The sequence below is a fragment of the Lissotriton vulgaris genome, chromosome 5, assembly GCF_964263255.1.
Source record: "Lissotriton vulgaris chromosome 5, aLisVul1.2, whole genome shotgun sequence".
NCBI classification, from domain to species: Eukaryota; Metazoa; Chordata; class Amphibia; order Caudata; family Salamandridae; genus Lissotriton; species Lissotriton vulgaris.
The window spans coordinates 456,717,156-456,743,734 of NC_141693.1; the positions used below are offsets into that span (position 1 = coordinate 456,717,156).

Sequence of the window (26,579 nt, forward strand, 5' to 3'; positions counted from 1 at the left end):
GTTTAGCTGCGTCTGGGCCGCCCTACGAACACCTCTGTTCGACGACCTGTCGGGGTCCCCTCTGCCAGCCATGTTGGGTCCCAGAGGAACAAAGGGCTACTCCGCCCGGGCAAGGGGCACACGAACAGAGCCGAGGCAATGTCAGTAATCACACCAGGCCGGTAGTAGGCGACTCCGCAGCCAAAGCACTCCGTCAGCAGTGACCTCGAAGAACCGCTTCGCATTCCAATCGTGCGGAGCGTCGGTGAAGGCAGCAACCACCCAGGAGACAATGGCGCATCCCTGGCACGGAGTTCAGCTCGACGTAGTTTCGTCTAGGAACCACCAATTTAGACGCGGAAAGCAGCTCCCGTATCTGCGACCAACCACCAAGTAGAATCCACTGACGTGGAGCAGGATTTCTAACAGGATATTTGCGGAGGGTCGGAGGGTCCGCGGAGGTCCGAGCTTACGCGGCCATCTTGGTTGCCCGCGAAGCTCCTCCAGAAATCGACAAATTTAAGCAACACATAGCCACATTGGGCACCTATTTTGCCCCACAACAGTATCCACAGGACCGTATTCACAGGGCAGCAAAACGAGCTGGGAACAACAACAGAGAGGCTCTCCTCCAGACCTACTCTAAACACAACTCAGACAAATTGGTTTGTGTCAGCACATATAGCCACCTCACAAGTACTATTAATAGGTTATTAATAAGAATGAGCACATTCTTAACACAGGAGACAAAGTGCTCCTAAACCCCTGTTTGAACTTAAACCGTGTAAGAACAATGGAGACCTACTGGTCCATACCAGACCACGTTCCACCGTTTAGAGAGGGTACCAGGATACTCTGTTGTCTCTGTCCCTGCTGAAGGGTCAGTTTCTGTGTGGCTCCTGTTCAGTGTGTCATCTGACACAGCCTACTATCCGGTTTGACCTTGGCCTCATGACACCGCGAGAACTGATAAACATATTAATCGCAAAATGGAGGGGGTCATCTACCTCATTACCTGCCCCTGCAAGTTTCTGTATGTTGGCCTGACCACCCCCAAAGGTGAATCGAGGATAGTGGAACACTGAAGTTCAGTGAGATGCAAGAAATCACACACCAAACTCACAAGATAGCAACTTACATATGGGCTTAATGAGGATGACATGAGGTGGGTGGTCCTAGACAGACCCTATTATACAACTAATATGGGCACTCTGGAGACAGTACTCTTCCAGAGAGAATAACTCTGGACTTTCAGAGTCAAAAGTAGCACACAGGGCTTGAATGATGATATTCCGTGGACTATCCTGTAACATCTTGGTGTCCAGCCCATATGCTTCGCTTTGGTTGACTCTTGCATCTCCCTGAAGTGCTTGTTGTGCATGTCAGTCACTCTCTATCCCGTTTTTCCATTCCCTCCTACTACTGATAAGATAGCCTGTTGCCACTTCAGGATATCAATGCTGGGCAGAGAGATAGGGATCTCTACTAGGTAGCCCTGATTGACTGGGGTCTTACACTGGGATTTATATAATTTTTTATATTGTTGTCACATTTTTTACCTGGTTTTCACAATGACCTTCAATGTCCTTTGCGAGTCACCACCTCTGGACCAGAATGGTTGCCTTGGGATCAGTCTTCCCAGACGCCCCTTCATTGAAAAGGGCTATTCACCTTGTAGACTGATGGCATCTCCCATTTACAACAATAGCTCCATCCACTCAGTCTTTGTTGGGTGCTCTGACCAGACTACCCTATAAATAGTTCCTTAAAAACCAACACTCTTCGCCCTGTTGACTTACTATTTGTGGGACCAGTTTGTATGACTCTTCGAATATATCCCTTCAATTACCTAAGTACATCTCGTAGAGCAACCCTGCTATATTCCTCACGTAGTTGTAGACCATTGTACGCTCCTGTTTGATAATTATCAGCAGGGACATCTGTTATCACCTTTCACCTCTGGATGATTGAGTGGATTTTACAATGAGACTACATGTCTCACTGTTCCCAGCCCCTCCCCCCATTCCTCATCGATGCTTCTCAGTCACTGGGTGCCATTTAAGATGACACGCCTGGCACTGTTTCTCCACTCTCGCCACTGTACATATTTCTCTCAGTGACTTTTCAGATACATGGCTTCGGGGAGATTTGGGGCATGTGATATCCCTTGTTTAACTACTCATTCCATTGTTTAAAGGTCACACCAATTCTGCCTCTGCCACAACTGTGTTGATCTGCCTGTGTCCGTACCGAGTCCTCTTTGGTTACGACCAGATATCTCGTTTTCCTTACATGGCACAAGAAGCTTACATACCGTGTCTTACTGATGCCTTAATTGTATAGGAGCGTGGTCCATCACAGGGATTACTTTTCTTAGGGCCCGGCTTTAGATGACAGTGGCTACTTCACCCTGCCATTACGTTGCTACTCTTCCTATAGTCGAAGCACGATCATCTGTTATTGAATGTTCCCTTCCTTGACACGGCACGACTCCCGAATGAGCCACATAGGGCAGACTTTTATCCACACTCTACAATGTGTGTCATGCTTATTGATGGCACTTTTCAGTTTAATAATGACTTCCAAAGTTACCCCGTCCACAGCTGCATTTTTTCTGCTTGTGAATGTAACATAAGCACACATCTTATTGTCAGGATGTCCTCAAAAGCATAGGCCATAGGTTACAGAGCAGACGTGTCCCGAATATAGACACAAGTCACACACATGGGGTCTCATATATCAGACATGTACCAATAGATGTTAATCAAGGGTTTGACGTTAATAGCTACTTTTGGTATAGACCCTTAGGAATGATTGGACTGGTTTCTCTTGCTTTCTATGATGCAGCTCTGCGGGCAAGGCGGACTTTTAGGCTTGAGAGTGAAGCATATCTGTCCATTGTGGGTAAAATGTCCCATATTCTCTCATTGGGCATGAACTTGCTTTTTGGTGTTGGGCACTAGGCGCACTGAACTGAATTTATACACAGGGTACCGCAAACGTGTCCCATTGCAATGATATGCAATGATGTTTGAACGCTTCTAATTTTCATTTCATTTTGTTTTGTATTTTGTAGAATGTCAGTGGACCCTGAGCTTCGTTGAGCCACCCTGTTCCAACAAGGTTTACCTTATTGAAAGGAAGGTAAAATCAATTTGATTTCTTAGCAGAGTGACTCCTTTTTGTTCCTGGTTGAAGAACCGGATTAACCCACTTACTGGGTCTGGCTGGCGGGGGACCCACCCAAGCCTTCCATACCCTTCATACGTAGTAAAAGGAGACACAGGAGCCTTCGTCTGCAGGAGGAACCCAGATTTATTCAAATAGTCCAGGCTATGGAACAGAGTTCCAAGCTCATCAGAAACAAGACAGAGGAGGCTGCTGCTTTACTCCACAGCTTACAAGCCTTTTATACATGTTCATCTCAGTCTTTTGGCTGTTAGTTCATTGTTCAATCAGGGCAGTGTTTGCAGTTGATAACCAGATCCAGACGACGTTTGTAGATGGTGACCTGGTCAAGGCTTCGTACACAAATAATTGTTCACTCTGCTTGATCAAGGCTCAGTCTTTCAGGTCATTGTGTAATCACCTTGATCAAAGCCCAGTCTTTCAGGTCATTGTTTAATCACCCTGATCAAGGCCCAGCGGTCAGACCATTGTCCAGATAACCTGATCACGGTGTCAAGGATGTTTATCAGGCTGGGAGCAGAAGATGGAAAACAAATCATTTACACAGGGTGTGAGTGCCTCATGGCTTTCTGTTGAACTGCAAGAACAGGGGGGGGGTTGGGTGTGCGACAGTACTTGGGCAGGAATGCAGGCTGCAAGATGGCTGTTGTCGTGTTAGTTAGATTTTCCTCAGGCATCAGCAGAAATGACCAGGTTAGTCGTGTGGAAGTGTTTGACACAAGATGGCAATGAAAAAGCAATGGAGTCTCGGTACAAATGATGCCGATCAGAAGGACGCTTTTCCTCATGGTGAAGGCCTTGGAACTCTTGTTAGGGTCAATGATAGGCAGAAACATATTGACCACATAAATGTGTTATAGTTGTTAAAAACTCAAAAAAGTGCAGGCGCTAATTTTTAACTCTATCCCAGAGGGCACCAGAATAAAACTAATTCAGCCCATCCGGAGATAGTTTTATTCTCAGTTCTCTTTTTCATTATTTGTACTCTGCCCTCACTCTAAACCAACATCTGCTCATCGGATTCAAAACACCCCTGCTCCTTCCTTCTTGGAGAGTCTTAGCCCACACCAGGTACCTTGCAGTCCTGGTGAGAGGAGGGAACCCAATGATAAAGCATGTCATCTTTGGTTGAGTGAGGGTATAGTCCCTAAAGAAGAGTTATTCCTTGACACAGATTCCTTATGTAGTTTTCTTTCCCCCCCCTTGTTGGATACTAGATATACATTTTGTGTGTTTCAGTTATATTTAGAGACTCGTACGTTTCTGGTAGGGCTTCTCTCTCTAGATCCCTGGTGTGCATTGAGTTCACAAAGTGTACCAAGGCCTCTGAATCTCAAAATAAGCATGCCTGAATTTTAAAGGTCTGAGATTGATTTTTAAGTGCAGTGGAACACTGCAAACACTGATAAATGCTTTTAAATTCTTGTACCCAAGAGATGTTTCTCTTTGGCTGGCTTTTGCAGCTATGTTTTTGTTAGAAGGAAATAAAACACTGCAGGTTTGACATATAAAATAATTCTCTGGCTCGAAATGTTCCTTTCTGCAACCCTGGAACGGGTTTATTATACTGTATTGTTCCCTCTTGTTTGTCAGGTTTAGAGGTTGAGGATGGGGGAGGTTTGTTTGGCTGACATGGTCGTGCTGGGTGGAGGGGGTGTAGAGGAAGGGGGGTCCCTAGGGCTGGGTTCAGAGCAGGGTTAGCCAAATATTGGATAAATTAAGCAGGAGAAACAGACAGCTCACCTCGCTGTGAACTTTTCACCCAGTCACCCTGCTCTTCACCCGGCCTTGCACAGGTGGAGCGGCGACCGGGCAGCCCCCAGGCCTCAACCGCGCCTCCCTGAGGGGGCACTGACAAAAGGCGCGTCATTGTTTTAAAAAACTGAAAATCAAAGCGAACACGTCCCGAGTCCCTGTTCTCCTGTAAAAACATGGAATTCATTTTCTGCTTGTCTCTATAAAAAAAAAAACACGCCGCTCCAGTTAAATTCCAATTGGAACAGAATGCGTGTCATGCTGGGGCGCACAAAGGAGCGCATTAAGCCACAGTATCCGAGTGCCGAGGCTCTGCAGTCACTTAAGGGGTATTAAGAATGCATTTGACCCAAGCAGACGACGGCAGTGAACCCAGACTTCAGCTTTCCACGGGATTTTTTTAATTAGATCAAATGAAATCGGCGGTTTCATGTGTTGGGGACGCAGCCAATGATGGCGATCCCACATTTTCTCACTGCATGCGCAGCTGTCTCTTTCTGTGCATTACTTGGTTGTGGTCCAGTTTCCAGTTGACAGGCGCCCCGGCGGCGGGAACCAAAGCTTGCCGTGGATAATCATGTTTAGCGCCTCTGTGGGCAGTCTCCGCAGAGGGGAGAAACGCTGGCCTCATATTTAGTAGTACTACTGGCACGAAAATTGTGTCAAAGGTTCACGGAGCAAACCAGCAGCGCAGTAACTGGACCACCAAGGTAAGGCGATATTTTGAAAAAACGCATGAATATTACAATATTCATACAAATGATGCAGATTACGATTGAAACTAAAAGAAACGTGAATGGAAAATAATAACTATGCACGCAGTTACCCCGAAACACCCATAAATGGTAGAACGTTTAACACAGTATATTTTGCTGCTCTTGCCTAATCAATAGGTACCTGTTTGATTACAACACTTTCATGTCAGTGGTGAATAAAGAATGGAAGAAGATACCACATGGAGACCAATTCAGTACTTAATTTGCAAAAGAATAAATGCCGGCCCAAAGTTTTGCTCAGAAGTCAGCGGATGGCGCTATCGAATGTCGAGGTTACCCCAAGATACCAAAGATACATAATCTTGATTACACCTAATGTCCTTTCACCCACTACCCAACTCTCACAGGTTTTGTTCGTCCTTGCTTTCAATCTTTACCGCTGTTTTCCGTCTTTCTGTCCCTTCTTGCGGTCCCTTACTGAGTTTTTCTCTTTCTGCATCAAAGTCTAATGAGAGAAAATAAGTACAGGTCCCTGAAAAATGAGTGCCGGTGGGCCCCACCTGCAACCACCAGCTCAAATTAAGCACTGGAGACCGAAAAGAGTGAAATACCATGTCCCATATCAGACACACATAGATTATTACTGTTTTTTCACAGGTAAATGTACATATAAGATAGTGTTTACTACAACATGAACTGCCTTTGCCTGAGTTTTCTTAAATCCTTATTACTTCACATGCCCAGACCTACTAATCTTCTGAACCCCGTTTTATAATTGTAAATAGCGCTTTTGCAACTCTGCTCCCATGCCATTTTGGTTTGGTAGCGGCAGGAGCCCAGCAAATATTCAAGACTGTAACCGCAAGTCTGTCTGTGGGCGAACAACCTCAATGAAAGGAGCTCTTCTTAAGGGCCCACAACATTCACTCCATCTTTGACTGTACTACAGTGCACTTTTCAAGCAAAGCCAACTACTTTTACAAGAAACCTTTAACAGCGCAACTCCTTCACACAATGTCAACAACATGCATTTATCATACTCCTCCGCAGGGCATTCTGCCTTGCTGGTGATGTATGATTCCATCACCATGCTGTCATGCATCCCGGCTTATAGTCCTGTTACAGGCCATGATGCTACAGCAAAGAGTTACCTGGCTGGGTGCAAAGCTGCTAATCTCCCCCTATTAGACACAAATCTGTTCCACAACATGGTTCATCCTGTTATACCGGGTGAGCATGGAGGACAGCTGTAGATCAAAGAACACTGTATTCTGTTACTGGCCAATTGTGTTGCCTATGTTGTAAGGGGGAGTAAAGGTTCTTACAAACATCCAAGGAGCATGCATTATGTTTTTGTATGAACATTAGCTCCTGCCCCTATTCTACACTGTTGTTTTCTTACTTCTTCTCAAGATTAACCCCTTCCATGCTCATGACGAACCCCAGCCGTCATGCACTACGGTGCTCGTGTGCTGATGACGGCTGGGGTTCGTCACAGCCCGCCCCTGTTCGTGCTGTTTACAGCACACCAGGGGAATCGCGGCCGCATCGAAGGGGTTAAGCCAGTGGTCATTCCCTGCTGTTTGTTACACATTTGACTCCTCAGACAATCCTTATGGTTTATTCGAGCAGAGGGTACATCTGTGGTGAGTGAAGCCACTCTGAACTCATATCAGCAATAACCATATCTAGAACTACAAAATTTCCTTCATTGTGGGCCAGAATTCCTCACCAAGACCTAAAGCTGGAAAACAATCATAAAAACATGTCTTGTTCACCTTCTTCAGTTTACAACAGCTCCCTTCCACATAAGCACAACCATCAAAAGCCTTGACCAGGGGAGTAACGCAGGACTCTAAGCCCCTGTGGCGCAGGAGGGCAACCCTCTATGGTGGGCCCTACCCATCATGAGGACGCATTCAGCACAAGATCAATGGATATCTGTGAGATATCCAAACTCAGGTGCCCCTTTCACATTCTGCAGGGGGGGGGGCATCATTTAGCGTTATGCCACTGGCCATGACCTAGCCAGCAATACAAGACACTGTATCCCTGAAATAACCAGACACATCTCCAATCTGTGCATCTTTCCTTATGATGCAGCTGCAAGCCACCAGCTTTATTGCACAACTGAAAGAGAGGACATCTTTAAGAACATGCATGTGAGAGTTGTTTCAGAAGATCTCACAGGGGAGGGATGTCATGGGAGCCTATTCTTCTTCACTCTCTACAATCTTATACTGACATAGAAGAATAGGGATTATTTATATCCATTTTGGGACAGTTATGTCTCTGGGAATTGCAAGGCCTTCATCCACAATATTTTTGGCATGGTACATCATTGGGCATTCCCACACTTAAACTAAAACCACTATTTAGTGGGAGAAGGGGTTGTATTCTTTTTTTAGACAAGGGAGAAAAGATCTTCCAAGGCCAGCGAAAATAATGTGAAATTTAAACAGTATTCAGTAATCCAATTCACTAATGTTTTCATGGTCCCTTTTCTCGTTTAAAAAGGGAGGATGAAACTAAGGTTGTTATCAGCAATGGACCAGGTCTATTAGTACCCTTCAACCAGAAATGGTCTACATGTTTTAGCCATCAGTGTAAAGCCCAGTGAATCTACGGCTTTCTTCAGGACCTCTCCATGAGCTTACAGATCTCCACTGTAGTTGGGTCAAGTTTTGCCTTATTAAGATCATTAAAAAAGTATCTGAGATTGCTTCCATTCCAGGCACAGAGGACAGCAATCCATGCTGTAATTACATCATGCATAGATTATGTTAATATCCGAAACCTGGGTCTGCCTGACTATCTGCTCAACAGATTGCAGACTGTTCAGAACGCAGCGGTTAGGCTACTTTTAAAAGTGCCTAGGGGTCTGTCGATTGCACCCCATTTCGAGGAGCTTCATTGGCTACCTGTTAAGGAAAGAATTCGATTTAAGGCACTCGTCTTGACTCCCTGAGCTTTTTATGGCACAAGTCTCCACTATCTTTTGATGAGGCTACAGCATTATCATCCATTTAGAGCCCTACGTTCGTCTGACGCCAACTTACTCTCGGTGCCAAGGTAAAAAAAAAGAAGTGGGATGGGTGTCATTCTCCTATCTTGCAGCTCAAACATGGAACCAGCTCCCACTCAATTGCAACAAGATCAGGGGAAAGTATCTCTTTAAGAAATCTGTGAAAAAATGGCTATGCGATCGGGCCTTTCAAGGGCTTTACTCTGTGGATTCGGTGAATGGTTGCAGTTTATTTAACACCAGGACACTCTGATGAGTAGATGTTTGCACTTCATAAATTAAAATTGTTATTCAAGTGTACATCTCTGGCTATTAAATCATAAATATGAGAAGCCTAACTGATAAGACGGTTTATTCTAGGTAGACACAATGCGCATGCCAGTGATCACAAAAGTCTAGACACCATGTACCAAAGCATGTGAAATTACTCAATCAACTAGTACGACTAGATTATACTATTTTCTCTTAACCAAGGGAAGCTAATGGGATGGGAGGAAGAAAGTAGTGAAGCACGGCGGTGGTCTACCTTTAATAAATGTGTAACAAGAGTGTGACAAGCGTTTCTCTTTCCTGGGTTAAGCGAAGCCTGCTCTGTATCAAGCGTAATAAGGACAGTTAATAGTTTGTGTTGCTTGCTCACTTCAATGATTTTACAGGCTAATCTTGTGTTGTCTCCAATTTGTCAACCTTTGAGGAAGCCTGATTGTTGGACATAGATTATTGTAGGCTAGAGAGTATAGAGTCATCTTACCATGATAGAAGCAAGTTGTTTTACATCGTAGTTGAAGAGTGCAAATGGCAGTAGGACCTGCATTCCGTGGCGTCTTTATCTGGTTTAAACAGAAACAGCAGATGTGAGGGCAGCATAGAATCTGTGACTACATGTGACGTTAGGAAAGAGTTGAACACTCAGGGCTTGATTCATAATGGGCCTACGCACTCGTGACGGAGTCCCCACAGTTGTGACGGAGCCTCCGCTCTCGGGTCGGAATCTCGGCAATGAGAATTCTCATTGCAAAGATTCCACCAGTGGCGTAGCAAGGTCAGGTGGTACCGGGTGCAGAACATTTCTTGTCATCCCCGGCTTAACGTACAAATACAAACAAATAGCATGCATCATAACGTTTACGTTATTTACAACACTCAATATCATAGAGAAGAGGATGATCACAATGAATCAATGAACTAAAAAATGTAAAAAAAATAAATACAGCATGGCACTTATAAGCTTCAGTAATAATGCACAACTAACAACAATGCTCTGGGGTGAGTGACCGGCATGGCTGCGGATAGGATTGGTTGCGGGTTCAGTGATGAGTCACTGGTTGTTTACGTCTTGCTCGAGTACAAACCGCAGAGAAAGACTTCGGCGGAAAAAAATACCCCCTCCCCTTCCTTATCCATACGCTCTCCACTACACAGCGTCGAGTTCAGCCGTGTATCGTTACGTTTGTTGACTGAACTAAAAAGTTTCAATACATATTATGTTGACTTGTTGAGGTTAATTAATTGTCAGACAAAGTTATTAAACTTGTTTTAAATAATATATATATATTTTTTTAAAGTGTTGTGAGCCCCCAAATTTTTTTTATTTTAAAAACACATATTTTTGCCATTTTGTCACCCCCCTCGGTGATGACACCCGGAGTGGCTCGCATCCACCACACGCCACTTCCTACGTCACTGGATTCCACCCCCAGTACAGAGACTCCCCCATGACAGCCAAACAGTCATGTGCACTTTGCACGGGCTCAGACCAATCACAACGCTGCATTGCAGCGTTGGGATTGGCCATGGAAGCCTGGGTGTGCTTTCAGGTTGCTATACAGCCGAGTGCGAGGAAAGAGACGGAGAAGAGGCGGAGGACGCAGCGATAAGGTAAGTGTTGTTTTTTTTTTTTACATTCCCCATCCTAATCCCACCCTCCCCGCCATCGCGGATCCCTGCAGGCCGCCACTGGCTATGACGTGTCCTCACACTTGTTATCATAGGAGCTCATATGACATGATGCGCCACTATTTTTTTCCCTTTTCCCTGTTTGAGATGGCGGACACAGGAGTAAGCATATTGTGAAAAAGTAGCAGCCCAGTAATAAATTGCAGCTGCAGGGCATCTGATATATATATATATATTTTTTAAGGAAAGCATTAAAAAAAAAAGAACGCAATGATCGAGACTGGAAGAGCACGGAAGCAATGGAGTAGCAGGTTATAGTGTATATTTCATGAGGCATGAGAGAAAGAGGGGCTGTGGTACATTAGCATGTGCAGTAAAAGGATTCTGGTCAGGAAGGAATAAAAAAAGCATTTGTTTTTTATTGCTCCTCCAAGGCAACACAAAGGGAAGGATCGAGACCTTACAGTGGGAGGGAGGAGGAATCAGGGAGGGAAAGAGATAAGCATGGATGCGGCGGGGGGAGCACATCGCAATGGAGGGTGGTCAGGAAGGGCTGATCTAGTATGTGTGTAAAGGCCTTGTCCTGACTGTGAAATGAGGCTGGTCCTGGACATATCTTGGACCTAGAAGGGCACACCTAGTGAGCCCTCAGTAGTGTGACAGAGGACAAGGGTCCCAGTCACTGGTTTACATGTGTAGCACAGTGGTAGCAACATTCTGTGTTGTGAAGTGATCCTAGTGTGAACAGGCCTTTTTACCTGTGTTACAAGAGTCAGAACCTATTGGCTCCCTCATATCAATTCTTGCTGCCAATGGTGAACCTAGAATCCTAGTGCCGAGATACAGAATGCGTGGATCAATGCATGTGGTGTGTGAAAAGCATGTTATATGCTACATGAGTGCCTGAGTAAACTAGAGTGACACTGCCGTGCTGGTTCCATTTTGGAAGGTCCTGGCCTGCTCATCTGCACAAGATGGAAGTGAGGTCACTTCCCTAAACATGGAAGGGTATTGCTGACATTCCTGAGAGTGGGTGGACGGAACCCTGACAATGAAGTTGGGAAAGAGGCTTTTCGGACTTCAACTAGGTCTTTTCTGATACAGAGGGCAGCTGATTCATCTTCCAAACTGCCATTTGGTGGATGGTAGGCGTGAAGGGTGTGACTTCAGCTTTTGCTGTCAGAATGTGAAGGGTCCTTTTGGAAGGACTCAGCCTTTTATCTGCCTTCCTGATCACTGTCAGGCATGGCTTTTGATAGCTGTGGGCTGCTCACATGTATTTGTGCCTCTGTTGTGCGTGCCTCTAGTATGAGGATGATTCACTGCTGTGCAGAGCATCAATCAAAACAAAGGCTGAGTCTGGAAGACAGCCTGAAAAGGACACATGAAAGATAACCTACCCAGTTTTGGATGGGCAGACACAGAAGCCACGTTCCCTGTTTGCCATAGTTGTATGAGAGTGGAACCAGTCACACTTCTTTTTCTAGTCCCAACTTCTCTCTGACCAAGAAGGTGTGCTCCTCACGGTACCAATAGAATTGATGCGCAGCCAGAGCTGGGGTCTACCTGACACACAGCTTCCCAGAGGTAAGGGGATATTACCTAGAGTCTGATCTGGAGGAATATCTGCAAGTTTTGTCCTGGAAGCCTGAAGAGAGAGTCCTGCCTCAGCCAGTCGGAAGGAGTGAGCTGACCCAATAGGAGAAACTGGCCGCTGGTTTGGACTGAAGCAAGTGACCCTACTGCTGTGGTCCGTGTGGTTAGGGTGCTGGTCACTAACCGAAGCATTTCTGTGCGAGCACCATCATCATAGCCATGGCATTTGTCCAAATGTTCCTGAAAAGTTTGCCCAAATGAAGAAGGAACTGGCTTTAGCTTGTGGCACATGCTGTATGCCAATGATAGGGGTTGGCATGGCTGCAGCATCCAGTGACTCATGGCTGTGAGGTCTCTTCCACCCAAGAAAAAAAATCCTGCAAACCCATAGTGTCAATCCCAGTGTACCACACTAACCTCCCTGAGTGGCTAGCCCAATACTAGCGCAGTGTGTGCTTTGGTCATGCCAAAGACAAAGTACAGAGCTGCTTTCTCATTCTGTGCCAAAGTGATTGGCTGCCATGGAGCTAGAGATGCATGTACCTGGTCGTACTTAGCCATCCATTCCCAAAGTGCCTCTAATTTGTAAAGTCACTGACAGCACCTTGGACCATCAAGTAGGGCTAGGACATTATCGCATCCAAGAAGGCTGAGTATGGCTTCTATTGAGACTCACCACATCGGAGGAACTGGCCCGCTGCAACTTTGAGGTCCATCTGCTGCTGACATCACAAGAAGCCCAGAAAAGGGCCACCGTCAGATGCCAGCGTCTGCCGTGCCCTCCACTACACCCCTTTTCGTGGTCAGAGTCACTAGTGAAAGGTCACAGATACAATTGGCCAGTGGACAAGGAAGTAAGGGTTTGGAGAAGACATTAGGGCAGAGAAAGATATAGCTACAATTGATGCCTGCACATGTACAGTATGAAACCCAAGATAAAATGGAGAATAAGGATACAGTCCCTACCCTTAGCTCAACCATCGATCTCGCTGGTAGGGAATTCTCATCCTGGATTACCAATTCTCTAGACTTAGCTCTCCCAAAAAAACCTCATCGTAAACCAAGGACAAAAGCAACCTCTCCATGGTTTACCCAAGAAATACGCCTTTTAAAGAAAACCTGCAAGAGAGCAGAAAGAGTCTGGAGAAAAGACTTTAATCCCATCAGCAAAAACAACTACAGACTGATGATTCTCAATTATAAAAAAGCTCTTAAAAACGCACAAATCTCCTTTTACAGTGAGAAAATTAGCAAAGCAGCAAATTCGTTGAGGGAGACGTTTCTCACTTTGAAAAAGCTTCTAAAACCCCCCACTCCCCCAGCTGCGCGAGACCCTACAACTGAACACTGTAATGAGTTAGCCAACTTCTTTGACTCAAAAATTCAAACAATACTCAAACAACTTCCGCCTCTTTCCCCCTTAGACCCCTCCCCCCATCCCACCTCCCAACATCAGAGCAAAGGCATTGAGCTAAGCAAATTCCAACCCATCAACGCGGAAACTCTTGGTCTTATACTACAAGCCCTCAAAAGCGGATCGCCTCATGACCCAGCCCCGATGAGACATCTTAAGCAGGTGGCCCCGAGCATCCTACCACTTATGACCAACTTACTAAACACCTCCTTTGAATCTGGAACAGTGCCCATAAGCTGGAAAAAAGCGGTGGTGAAGGCACTCATAAAAAAACCAAACCTTGACCCGGACAACCTGGCCAACTTCAGACCTATATCTCTCCTCCCAGGTATTAGTAAACTGGCGGAAAAATACATAAACTCCCAGCTCTCACATTATCTGGAGTCCAACGAGCTGCTAAAAACCTCTCAAACTGGCTTCCGCCCGGGCCAAGGGATAGAAACAGCAATGGTGGCGGTAGTTGAAGAAACCAGGAAAGTCATCGATGCAGGAGGATCAGTGGCGGTGATCCTCCTGGACCTCAGCGCAGCATTCGACACCGTCAACCATAGCATCCTTGCCCAACGCCTGGAAAACCTCGCCATCTCTGGGACGGCCCTCAAATGACTAAAATCCTTCCTCCACAACCGCTCCTTTCAGGTGGCAGAGGGAGACTGCATCTCTAGGGAAACCCCGATACGTTGCGGAGTGCCCCAGGGCTCCTCTTTGAGCCCTACACTCTTCAACGTATATATGGCACCTCTTGAACAAATCGTCGTCCCTTATGGCATTAAACTCCTGACCTACGCGGACGACACACAGCTGGTCGTCTCCCTCAGCCAGTCAGAACCCCCCACCATCGATCTATATTCCTGCCTGGAGAATATAGTCAGCTGGATGAGCGACTCCCATTTAAAGCTCAATGGGGAGAAAACCGAGCTAATGGTACTAGGCAACCAGTCCCTCTTCCGCCCGGAGTCTCTATGGCCTCCCAGTATGGGCCCACCACCAATCCCCAAAACTGATATCAAAAGCCTGGGGATTTGGTTGGATGATAAACTCACGCTCAACAGTCAGGCCAAAAAAACTGCAGGAACATGCTTTGGCCTGCTCCGCTCCATACGTAAGATCCTCCCACTCTTACCATTCCAGTCAAGAAAATTGGTCATTCAGGGCCTCATACTGTCCAGACTTGACTACGGCAACGCCTTATATCTTGGTTCTCCAAAAAAAGTCATCTCTAGGCTACAGGTGGTGCAAAATGCGGCCGCCAGAATCCTCACTGGCACCAAAAAACGCTGCTCTGCCAAACCTGCACTCAAAGAACTCCATTGGCTCCCTGTGGAACAAAGGGTGCATATCAAGGCCATGTGCCTAACACACAAAATCTTGCATGGAAAAGCCCCCCCGGTCCTGAAAGACCTCGTGACTCCCCATACGACAAACAGAACCCTACGCTCTACCAATGCCCACCTGACCAAAACACCCAAGATCAAAAAAACACGTTTTGGAGGTCGACAATTCTCATTTCAGGCGTCCAAGATGTGGAATACTCTTCCACCAGACCTTCGGGCCCAACCGAATCTCCTAGCATTCAGCAAATCCCTGAAGACATGGCTGTTCCCCTGATCTCTTCCTTCCCCGCCGACCCCCTCCTCTGGAGATCATAGTGGATTTCTGTTAGCGCTGGGACGCTTTCGGGCAGCCATGCGCTCTATAAATCTCCAAAATAAATAAAAATAAAAATAAAAAATAAACTGTACAGGGACATTCAGGAGTGTTTTAGCTCCATTGTATAATATGATCCCGCTTGCCTCAAATATAGAATGTTCCAAAACTACGGTTACGTTGGCCCCAATAGAATGTTCCAGCATATTCAAGAATGTGCCAGAATATTCTGGAATGTTCCAGAATATTCCAGAAACTACATATACACTATGGGCACATTGGCCCAAGTAGAATGTTCCAGAATATACCAGAACCTGCTCACATGTAAGCAAAGACTACTTAAGGCACACCCCTTCATCTCTGCCCTGCTTGGCAATCAGCAGTTCCCAAGAGAAACAACCGCTTCCCTCTGCGCTCCAAGTTTCCAGCACTTACTTGAGTTGGCACCATCATCGGGTCTGGAAGACTGCAGCCACCTCTCGTCATCTATTTTAAGAGTTGACAGACACAAAAAGACAAAGAAAAGAGTCTTAATCACTGCATACAATGTCAGATAAGTAGCATGAGCGCATAGATAATAAGGAAATTAGTAATTATCAGATGGTTGCTTGAACTATGCTACGAATGCCCAGAGTGCTTTTGTTTAAGGCTCTAGACAGAACAACTATGATAATTTCTTGGACCATTTGCACATGAGCCTGAGAGACTTAAAGACATGTTATGTGTTAGACAATCATACAAGTCTATGAAAACATGAACATTTGAACCAATAATAAATTAGATTTGGCGTTCAAGTAGAAACCGAGTGTAAAGCGAACAGCAGTACATTGTGTGAATGTATAGTCAAGAGAGGGTATTTAGTTTTAACATTGTTCTACAGTGCAGTTAAGTCGTACATGTGAGGGTAGAAGTAGCACAAAAAAGCCTGTAACCAATGAGAGAGAAGGACATCTCACTTGTTGTATTCCTGAGTTAGGCCCATGTAGTGAAGCAGCCTATTTCTTACATTGTCCTGTTTTTCTACAGTGACCTTTTGGACATATTTGAATGTGCGACAATGTTGGATTAGTTTCCCTGAAATTAAACTTATTTACACACCTAGCTTCGCACAACGTTATTACAATGCCCTGAACATCATGTACAAGGTCTCTTCATGCACTATGCACAAATGTTGTCTCTATCTTCATCCACGGAGCGACAAGGCTATCTACATATCCATAACTTCACTAACCTATACACACATCGCAAGGGTTCTGTCTATTATAAAAGATGAGCATCCCGACAGATTAGGAGAGGAGGCACTTCAGCTGACATCAAGGGTCCTCGCATGCTGAGACTTCATCATGCAGCGGCCTGACATCTCGTGAGGGTGTCCAGTTCATGACCAAGAGGGGGATCCTTCCTTCTCTCCCTTCAGGTAATGGGGTTGGATCGTCCCTTGGGGAGATTCTTGGCTATACACCTACACTCACTTTCGGTACACTTAAAGTAGGGTTTGTATAGTAGGAGTACACTCGATTACTGCCTTGTTTTATATACCTACATATATACATTGTCTTAGCACCATGGTAGAACTATTTCTACTATTTACGCTTATGTTGCTTATAATCACTTTTAGCTGCTTCTGTCTATTAATCATTGCAGCACATGTGTTTTATACAAGAATAACATTGGTTCAATAAATATACAGAAAATGTCACTCTGTATACCACTCTGAGAATAAGTGAGCATGAGTGAGCATGAGTGACTGAATGAAAGGTTTTGGTATTGTTGCCACGATCCCTGCAGGGTCAGGGTTGTCTTGTTCAATGGTTGCCAGAAACCATTTGCTCCCTGGTGAGGTTAGGGGGATTACAGTGGCACTGTGAGCTATCTGGTCTCTAGGCAACATAACATCTTTAGCGGGGGTGTCCAGAATAAGCCTAGGCACCAAGCCCCTAGTTTATGTTGTCCAACAAACACGAAGTTCCTACAGATTAGTGGAAACTACACGACGTGGTGACACCAACATTGGTTAGGTTCTTATTCAACGGTAGTACAGTCGTGCTTTCTCAGAGACCCCTACCCACATTTAAACCAAAGATGGCCGAAGTGGAAAGGGTAATAAATCCGCCTCAGCTGAGTAGGTATACCCTATGTATTAGCTGTAGGTTATTCAAGCTCGGAGGACTATAAGTTTCCTGCATTAAGCATACCATATCTCTATAATTATTTTTAAATATCCCTCTTTTAACAATGACTAAACAAACAGGTGAGGACATTGAAGAGCAGGTAGTTGCTCTAAATATTACTGAAAATTGCAGACAGGCAGTTACTATGAAAATATTACAACATGGCCTCCTGGCAACGGGTGGAGAAGTTACCTCCACACTTACATTGAAATTGAACCACCTGAAGAATATTTTCCATACGTGGACATAGAAGTCCCGTTAACTTACCAAGAGTATATTCATTGGTTTAAAGGCGCCCTACCCCATACCACAGAACACATGAGACTCAGTCTGCTCAGTAAATAAGGAGAAACCTGGCCTGTCTTTGCTTCTTAAACACCGCTTCTAGACACTGCTTTTCTACCAGCAGAAGGAATGCGTTTACTGTATAGGGACTAAAAAAAATTAAACTTTTTTATTTTCTTTTTGTTATAGATACTTTATTATACAGTTAGGTAAGTATCCATGTAGGTTGCTATTAGACACCAGCCAGACATATCAGACTCAATACACCTCGTAGGGCCCATTACAAAGGGTCAGATTCACAGCTTTAGAATCAAAATCTGGTTCATTCTGGAGCAATTCTCCAAATCGATTGCAGACATTAGCTGCAGAAGGATGTGGGAGTCAAGGACTATTTGCTCAAATATCTGAAAACACTGCAATATCCACTGATTGATTTGGGGACCAAGGGGCAAAGACATATTCCCACAATGTGGGATGAGCAGTCAAAAGAGAGCAAAAAACATCAGGCTAGGATTCAGCAGCTTCCGCCTGCGCTTTGCTTTCGGCAATCATTCTATGTTTCTGCTTCTTGAAGCACTTCCAGGCATTCCCATGCGCGCCTAGGTCTGCATATCATGATCGAAAAGCCTTTGCAACTTCCTCACACTGTTTCACTTCCCTGACACAGTTCTGGATGTAGCTTTTTCTTTCCCGCTGATGGCAAGCTTGCATCCTTTGCTGGACTATCTGCACTGTCGCCTGGTCAACTTTATGTTCTTTTCTCCATTGCATCTCTGATTCAAAATTGCATAGGTAATCTTTCTCCATACACTCAGTCAGATCTGGGACAAGGCGGTACTGACGGTGATAATAGTAATACCTGTTCTTTTCCTGCTTACTGTCAATCAAATCCCAGAAAATGTCACTGGCTCGCTCATCCACTGCGCAGTGATAGGCCCCAACCAGCAGCAGCGTGTGGTTCAGCAGCAACGTCTCAAGCTTGATATCCAGGATGCGTGGAGGCGGCTCCTTGTAGACATCTTTATACCACTTGCCTGGCATCTTCTATTTCACTATGTAGAAACTTAGTAAAAAATTACAGGAATCGTACATAATACATAAGAACTCTGACAGTTCAACCTGCAAGGGCTGCACAACAAATTTGCTACCCAGGGGGATTAGCCCCAAACGCTGAACGCTGTTATGGGAAGGATTCTCACCAGTCGGGAACAAATCCTGTTCTGGATAGCGCAGAAAACAGCATAGCTTAAAGCAGTTTTCCCCCATCCGTGCCCGCAGGAAAAACAGGATATTAACAATTTGCTTGCAGGTATGGAGACACTTGCATCCGGGGGATCGACAGTACTCGTACTACTCGGGGCGTATAGAGTTCATTCGCGACTGGGTTATGTGTTGCTCCCCCAGGGCACCTTCCAGGACATTTATGAGGCGGAATACATGGCCCGGGGTCTGTCTGATTACTCTCCCCTATATGTCCGAGTGGGGGAGAAGCCCCGCACCGGTCGGGGGGGGTTGGAGATTATTGGCTTGGGACTTACAGAATAAGGAGGTGCTCCAGGATCTCTGAGCCGACACTAAAGTCTTCTTTGCTGAAAACATGGGCTCAGTGCAGTCTGGGGTTATGATCTGGGAAGCCTATAAAACGGTGTTACCAGATAGGGCCCAGAACCGGATAGCCTGGGAAAAGAGGAAGGCTCAGGAAGAACTTGCCACATTGGAAGCCCAAATTCTTACCCTAGAACTGTGGCACCTCACACATAGGGACCCGCAGGTGTTGAGGCAGTTAACAGACGCGCAACACCAATATCGGGCTCTGGCCACGCAAGAGGCTAAGGCACAGGCCCAAGCGGCTTTACATAGGCTGCACGACGTGGGCGACAAATCGGGAAAGCTCCTGGCGTGGCTTAGTAGTAAAGAGATGGAAGCCTGTTGGGTGGAAAGTGTGGGAGACTCCCAGGGAACTACATGGAAACAAGATACACAGCACTATCAGCAGTTCTATGAAGCCCAAGACCTGAGGGCGCCCACGGCCATATCCGAATACCCGATGGGCATTCAAACCCCATCATTGAACGATGATGATAGGGAGGGCCTAGATTCGGACATGGCTATAACTAAACTACATCCTGGGAAAACCTCGGGCCCAAACGGCCTCGCTCCAGAATTTTACAAGAAGAGCGCCGATCTCATAAGCACACACCTCCTGCAGCTTTTCCAGGATGCCTCTCAAGAGGGAATCCTACTCCTGAACCTGCGAACGGCCATGATTATACCTATCCACGAGCAGGGGAAGCCCCCCACGGACTGTGCTTCCTATCGCCCCATCTCCCTCCTTAATATGGCGGTGAAAATATTAGCGACTATCCTAGCCATGCGGCTTCGTCAAGTCATCACTAACCTAATGCACCAAGACCAGACGGGCTTCCTGCCTGGTTGGGCGACACAGCTGAACCTACGAAGGACCCACAACAGTCTCATGGCGGTTCAGGACCGAGATGACCCGCACTTGCTACTGTCCCTAGAAGCGGAAAAGGCGTTTGACGCGGTACACTGGCCCTTCCGGGAGGCCACCTTGGTTACATTTGGTATAGGCCCTAAGTTCCAGCAATGGATAGGTCTGTTATACAGGGATTCTCGGGCGAGGGTAAAGGTGAATGGCCAGATTTCCGGAGATTTCCCCATCAGAAGGGGCACCGACAGGGATGTCCACTTTCTCCACTACTCTTCGTTCTTACAATAGAGAATGTGGCCTGCGTGGTTAGGCAGAGCTCGGAGATTCGGGGGTTCTGCATTACCTCAACGGATGCTGGGTAAGAAAAGATTTTGCTTTATGCGGATGACATCCTGCTTTATATTATTCATCCGACTATCACGATCCCCGCTCTATTTGAAGTCATAGACCTCTATGGGGTATGCTCTGGTTACGCCATAATTTGGCACAAGTCGATCATCTACTGCTCACGAGCTACGGCTGCCTGGCCCACTCTCCCAGGGGCTCTACAGAGAGCACATACCGGGTTTAAATTCTTAGGGATCTACCTTACCACAGACAGGAGGCTTTCATACCAGAAGCACATCCAGCGGGTCATAACCAATTTTGCAGCAGATGCACAGAGATGGAAACCCCTCCCCCTCACAATCCTAGGTCGGGCGGCTATGTTTAAAATGATTACCCTGCCCCGTTTTCTTTACGCCCTCCAGAATGAGTACTTTCCCCTCTCCCGCCAAACCTTTTGGGCAGTAGATGCTGAGTTACGTTCCCTTCTATGGGAAGCAGCCGAGGATTGCATTGACCACACTGCACCGCAAACAATACAATGGGTGGATCTGACTACCCGATATAGAGGCCTACTACTGTGCGGAACATCTAACCCCGGTGAATGAATGGCTCCATGCCACGGCAGACCACCCCACCTATAGGCTTGAAAGAGACACTATGGTGAACCACACTACGGGCCATATGTAGGTAAATAATATTTACCGATTCCTAAATACCGAATTTTACCGATTCAGTATTCAGGAATCGGTAAATGAGATGTAGGTAAAAAAAATCTGTAAAATTTACTGATTTGGAAAAATTTGGAAAGTATGTACAGAATCTGTATTTACCGAATCGGAGATTCAAAACACAAGCAATTGAGGAATCAACCAATCCGGTGCATCCACCCCACCCCACAACCAAGCAACTGAGGAATCAACCAATCCTGTGCATCCACCCGACCCCACAACCAGGAAGTGGCCACACACATGCAGGTGCAGACAATCAGAACCTTCTGGAGAGCTGGGAGTGGAGAGGAGAGCAACTGAGCCACTGGCTGAACATTGCTGAGGAAAACGGCAGGATTGCATCCAATGCACCTGAGAGGGAAGGAGCAGAAAGAAAAAGGAAACTGAAGTTCAGTGCAAGTGAGCTTCGGGTTCTTGTGGACGAGGTGGTAAAACACCACAATAAGCTTTTTGGAAAGCAGTCCCTGCAGGTAGCAGAAGCAGTCAAGAGGAAGATCTGGCTGGCAATCCAGGCGCAGGTCAATGCTATTGGGGTGAGCCCACGGTATATTGATGACCTAAAGAAAAGGTGGTATGACCTTCGGCTCATCACCAAGAGGAAGCTGGCTGCACAGAGGAAACAGGCCAGTCTCACAGGGGGTGAAAAGAGCAGGGCACCTGCCCTCACTGACCCCGAGCAGCTGGTTGAGTCAACCCTGGAGCCTGAGAGTGTGTCTGGAATCGGGGATGCAGACAGCTCAGCCAGAGCTGCCACAATACAAGTTAGATGCATGCACAGCAATCCTCCGCCCCCTTCCCATCCCCATTCACCAATGTGGCTGTGTGACTCACACTCCAGTACAGGTTTTATATATACCAGCAATGCATTATGGGAGATGTAGTCAGTGAAACACCCATCATGACAGTCAATACACTAAACAACAAGGCATGCCACACACATCAGTTAGAAGCAGCAGAGGACATTAAGATAGTGTGACAGGAATGTAATTTAATTTTGAAATGCAGGGCTGCAGGAACACTGAGCTAATGCCCATTTCTGTCCACAGGAGAGTCATCGTGCAGGACTGCGCAGTAGTACCCCGGAAGGGTAGGATAGATGATGCCAGCATAAGTGCAGGTCCCAGCACTCCACCACCACCGGCATCAACACCCCAGGCACCCGCAACACCAGATCCAGCATCGCCACTGCTGATTGACTCACCAACACAGCAAGCCTCACCAGAACTCTCAGCCTCACCAGCAGCAACAGGAGGCATGCTGTTGCCACTCTCCATGTCATGGAGTCGTCCTCTGAGGACACAAGGGGGGTGACACAACAACTTGTCCACTGGAGGCAACAAATGCTGGGCTGCAGTCCACCTCCAAGGGTGTGCACACAGGTGCAAGACGCCGCAGGTCCCGGGAGCACAGCCCAACTCAGCAGGGTGTTGGGGTCTTCAGAGGGCTGGAGGCCAGTATGGTTAAGGTGCAGCACCTGCAGGGGAAGGCAATTCAATCAGTACAAAGACAAATGCGGCACCTAAACCAGAACATGGTCAACATTGACAGGGGCATCAGCTCTATGGCGCAGGGCATCAAGGAGATGGCAGAGGGCATGCGGGACATGTCCCAGTCTGTCATGGTGCTGTGTGACAGACTGGATGAGGACAGGGCACAAAGGCGCAGGGAGAAGCACAAAATGGAGCAGAACACCAGGGCAGTGAACCGCCTGGCAACTGCCACCTCCCTGCTCTGCAGGCGCTCCGTGGCAATGCAGGAGGGGCTTGTGCACTGCTGCACTGATGTCTCCAGGGGGATGGGGAAGGTGACATCCGCACTTTAAGTGCTGCTGACCACCCAGTCAGCCAACACTGGTACTCTAGTGTGGGGGAGAGTGATGAGACCACCAGCAGGAACAGTATTACCCCCCCCCTGTACGAGACACCCAGAGGAGCAGCAGGTGGCATTCTGCGGGCCCTGGCTCAACAGCCAGTGAGGATAGCCAGCTGCAGGCATCCAGCACTATTGTGCGTGGGTGCAGACATTAATGCTGCCCACACCGTATAGAACATATTTAGGGTGAAGTAACCCATTACTACCTATTAAGGTTGTCGCCAATTGGACTGACATGGTGTGCCATTTGTTAAATGTCGTAGTGCCCAGTTATTAAACTATGTCATGCACATGCAACGCCTGTGTGTCTCCTTACTTACATAAAAATAGTTGCGTGTGATCTCGCCCGTCTTAGTCTCCCATATGTTGCTGGCGCTACTCCTGCTGCGTAGGGCTCTGGCTGTTTAAGTCCATCATCAATGTCCTCATGATAAGTAATTTCAACTTCTGTACCTTTTTTTGTGGCACAGGTTGCAATGATTTTACAGCAGATGATGGATGTGTACTGACGTGCACCTCCGCTTTTGTGGAGGCAGCGGAACCTGCTTTTCAAAAGTCCAAAGGTGCGCTCCACAACGTTGCGTGTTGATTTGTGTGCCACATTGTAACGTCTCTCACTCCGAGATGATGAGTTCAGGTAGGGAGTGAGGACAAAGGACCGCACAGCATAAGCGCTATCGCCTAGGTGGGAAAGAGAGTGCCATTAGTTGCTCACAATAAAACACATTCAGCTGCAGTTTTTCCCTGGGTGTGTCACAGTGATTAACCTAGCAGGTATCCTTCCCCAAATTCTCCAGCAGCCAGGCGTGTGTAGATCCCACAATTCTGGAAGATGTACGAGTCGTGGGTACTCCCAGGAAATTTGGCAACGATGTCAGTGATTATGTTGCCAGCGTCGCAGATTACCTGCACATTTATTGAGTGGGTGGACTTTCTGTTCCTGTAGATGTACTCAGTGGCTGCAGGAGAGCTGATTGGAATGTGTGTCCCATCGATGCAGCCTATGACGTGCGGTAACTGTGCCATCTGGTAAAAGTCTGTCTTGGTTTTCTGCAGTTCCACCTGTGTGTTTGGGAAGCTGATGTAGTGATGCATTCTCTGCATCATGGCGTCCAGGAACTTTCTAAAGAAACAGGACAGGCAACTCTGAGACACCCCGCCTATCCCAGCTATCACCCCCAGGTAACTGCCAGATGCAAGGAGATTTCCCCGGAGGCTCATAGGAGGAAAAAAGAGGAAGCTGTCAGATATGGAGTCTGTTTATGTAGGATGGACTTATACCCGTCACCACACCTTTTTGTGTTGGGTTCATTTCTCTTGTGCTGGTTTTTAGGGTAGTGAATGGGGGGCTATTTAGTGCCTAGGGAGCTTGGGGTAGAGCTCGGTGCAAAAGGGCTTTTAAACAATGGTCCCAAACAAATTAAGAGTTCGGCGCAGAAGGGACTCTTATGCAATTGTCCCCAAGTAAATCCAGAGGTTCAGTGAGAGAAATGAAATTATGTCGCTGGGCTCACACCACAACTACATTGGGCAAAAAAGGACTTCCCCTCCTCTTACCCGTAGCCCGCCCTGTTTCCACCACCCGCTTCCCGCAACCCCACTCCCTGGTCCCTCGAGCTGCTCTCACTCAGCATCCTCTGGAGGACACCACCAGTCCTCACACCAGCTCTCGTCAGGTTCCCCGGCTTCTCCTGGTGGTCCGGCGTCTTTTTCTTTGGGTCCGCCGTCTTCCACTTCAGGTCCCACGTCTTCTCTGTCTTTAGCGCCCTTGCTCCCGGATCCGCTTCCCGATGTCCACGCACAGGGTCCGTCCTCACTCCTCTGCCCACTCGACTTCCTTCCTGTCGCCAGCGCGCCACCGGCCTCAGACACCTCCCCTGGAAATCAGCCTCCCTTCATTGGCTCGTAAGGATTGCTTCCTGAGTCATTCTTTGGGGGTAACAAATCTTCCCATTTCCTTGATTCTAAGGCTAACAGTTTTTTTAGTGTGGTTTTGATGGTGGGGTTATATCTTTCAACCAACCCATTTGTTTGTGGGTGGTAGGCAACTGTTCTGATCTGTTTGATTCCTAATTGGGTACAGACCTGTTTCATCAATCTGGACACAAAGGGCGTCCCCTGATTGGTTAGGATCTCTTTTGGAAATCCCACCCTTGATAAAACACCAATCATGGCTTTGGATATGTTAGCGGCATCTGGCCGACGTAGGGGTATGGCCTCAGGAAATCGAGTAGCATAGTCTAGTATAACAAGTACATACCTACACCCACTTCGGGAAGGCAACAAAGGTCCTATTATACCCATGCCTATACGGCGGAATGGTTCGTCAATAATAGGAAGTGGCTGTAACAGGACTTGGGGAGGATGGTAACGGCTGTTTCTTTGGCATATTGGCCTTTCCCTACAGTATTGCTTAACTTGTTGGTATATTCCTGGCCAATAGAATCTCACTAGGATCAGTTTCTCTGTCTTTTCTGCCCCAAAATGAGTAAGTGGCTATGGGCTAGATATAAAACATTTTCCCTGAATGGTCCTGGGATCAGTAATTGGGCTCTCTGGGCAGGATTCCCTTTCCTATACAACATATCATTGTTCTTAAAGAATAAGGACCTAGGTGCTGTGGGTCTTCACCCTCAAGGGCCTTATTCCAAGCTTCTTGTAATGCTGGATCTTCTTGTTGATCTGCGTGGAAACTTCTGTCTGTTTCCCAGGGGTTTTCATCTGGTATGATAGGTACCACCAACGGTTCTTTCCCCTTTTCGACTCTCCTTTGTTTTTGGCTCTTTCTAGCTTTCGCAGGGGGCCACTCTTTATCCTCATCTTGGGAAAAAGGGGCTGCCGACAACCATTCTTCTTCTGAGGGACGGGTATCATGTAACAATTGAGACAATTTAAGATAATCATTCCCTAGTATAGCCTGTTCAGGTAAGCGTGGTATTAGTCCAACTGTTAAGTAGGTTCCTGGATCTTGGGGATGTTATATTTGTACTTGAGCAGTGGGATAGGGCTTCGTATCACCATGGACACACTGAATAGCTACAGTCCCATCTATTGGTCCCACGTTATTACCTAGGCCTTGAGGCCTTACCACACTATGCAAACACCCCGTGTCTGCCAGCGCAGTTACTGGATGTCCGTTTACTGACACGGTACACCTATATGGGGGTAACTTCCTTTCTGATGGAGAGCAATATTAATTTCGGGCCATCCCTATGGGTTCCTCCTTTTGGGGACAGAACCTGGCGATGTGTCCCATCCCTCCACATTGGAAACACTGAGGACCCATAGGTGGGGGTCGAATGAGAGGGGTACTTGGTATAATAGCGAGGACTTTGGGTTTCTTCACTAACGGGGAAAGGGAAGGACGATGTGTCATGGGTCCCCCTGATTTTCCAGTAGACTCTTCTCGTCCTTTTTGTATCTCCTTTGCTCTATTGTAGGCACTAGCAATCTCGACGGCAGTTTCCAAGGTGAGATTAGCCTGTTGCCGGACCTACCGTTGTATGGGAGGGTGAAGGGAGATTAAA

General features: G+C 46.8%; 1 pseudogene; it reads right to left on the reverse strand.

Annotated features, from left to right (window-relative positions):
* Positions 1-18,180: 18,180 nt before the first annotated feature.
* LOC147711082 (NADH dehydrogenase [ubiquinone] 1 beta subcomplex subunit 10 pseudogene) lies at positions 18,181-18,714 on the reverse strand (annotated as a pseudogene).
* Positions 18,715-26,579: the final 7,865 nt, after the last annotated feature.